The sequence below is a fragment of the Limulus polyphemus genome, unplaced genomic scaffold, assembly GCF_000517525.1.
Source record: "Limulus polyphemus unplaced genomic scaffold, Limulus_polyphemus-2.1.2 Scaffold78096, whole genome shotgun sequence".
In the NCBI taxonomy this organism is placed as follows: Eukaryota; Metazoa; Arthropoda; class Merostomata; order Xiphosura; family Limulidae; genus Limulus; species Limulus polyphemus.
The window spans coordinates 728-2432 of NW_013743692.1; the positions used below are offsets into that span (position 1 = coordinate 728).

Here is a 1705-nt window from a genome sequence, read left to right on the forward strand (position 1 = left end):
AGCGTTGAAGTGTAAATAAAAATCCAGAGGTTAACTAAACGATAGAATGAATAAACGAACGGTAAAGAAATCCATAACAAAATAACAAAAGAATATGCTGTCTCACATTCATTCCGCTTTAAACAAAGAAAGTGATAATATTAAATCACTGCTTATAAATTCCCAATTTTCGTATCCTTATTTTTAAGACCCTCGTTATACTGACATCATGAATCCCTCACAGTTAAGTACATATACTTGGACAAATTGTCTATGTTCTTAAGTCTAAAGATTGATTTTTAATTTCCTGCTCTGGTTCACCATACAGGGAGTACTTGAGTTTGAATACCATCTAGGTTGGGCAGATGACATAAATGACTCGTTAAGTCGAAGGATGAGATGTGGATACGTCTAAAGAAGTTCATCTCATTGGAGCTGGGGGAGGGGAGGCACTCTTCAAGCTTTTTGACGCCACTTTTTTCTACAACGACATAGAACGATGAGCATTTTCTGGTATAGAAATAATTATCTTTTCTTCAATTTAAACAAGTAAAATTGTTCTACCATTAAACAGATTTTTTTAATATAAAAAAATGGAGTAACATAAATAAATTTAAACAGTCCATTGTTCTTAGAATAAATTTTAGAATAAGTGCAAAAGGTAGAGAAGCTGAAGATCTGAGAACACTAAGTACATATACCTTAGAAAGAAAAAGCGTAAACTGGTCAGGATTCGTGGTGTCCGTATAATGATGTCCTTAAAAGTAAGGATACGAAAATTGGGAATTTATAAACGGTGATTAATGTAATCCCTTTCTTTTTTCGATAGGGGGAAAGGAATGCGAGGTAGCAAATTCTATTTTTTATTTCGTTATGGTTTTGTTTTCAGTTCTTTTATTATTCTTTCTATTGTTTAGTTAACCTATACAATTTTAGTTTTACGTTTAAACGCTACTTCGCATTCTACTTAACTACGTCATTTGAAGTTTCTAAATGTTGACTGACACCAGTTTCCTGTATCAGTAACTTGCAAATATTAATGTTTCAAAATAGTATGTAAATATTAATATCAATTTTTAATATTTTCAATAAGTTGTGTCACGAGATAGTAATTGTTATTACTTATTGACAACTTTATAAACTGTAGTTTTGTACATATTGTATTTTATAATTCCTTTTATTTATAGAAACATTAATCCTAATGTTTGTAATACATTTTTCTTTGCTAGTAGAAAGTTCTGGCAATGGGGATATCCATAAACTACATCTAAACTAAACAATTAGTTTCATAAGTGGTCAAAAAAGGAGTTCTTGGAAACAACTACAAATACCCAACATCTGCAACCGTAGAAGAACGAACAGAACTATTTACAGATATTAAACAGACAATATTCAAAGTTGAAATACACCGAAAGCTACAGCGAGAGGCTTACAACCGTTAGTATCTTTCGGACACAATTAATAGTAGTTAATTTACTAATGCTGTTATTAAGAATATATTAATTATCTTCTGTATTAAACTTTCCGATTCAGGTTACTGGAAGTTAAGTCCAAAGACCAGCTAAGCTACAATGAGTATGTAAATAATGATCACATGATTTTAAATCTATTGATCTAAATAGTTTCTTAAAATTGATGTGAATAACTAGACTGAGAATTAACGTTTACAAGTAAAACTAAGTAGTCACAGCTTAACTAAATGAGAGAATTAATAATAAATGAACGG

General features: G+C 30.5%; 1 long non-coding RNA gene across 1 annotated transcript; it reads left to right on the forward strand.

Moving 5' to 3' along the window:
- Window positions 1-640: 640 nt before the first annotated feature.
- LOC111084529 lies at window positions 641-1416 on the forward strand. The gene is made up of 2 exons (XR_002609606.1): window positions 641-670; window positions 1209-1416. It is a non-coding gene; the product is annotated as an uncharacterized LOC111084529 (long non-coding RNA).
- The last annotated feature ends 289 nt before the right edge of the window (window positions 1417-1705 follow it).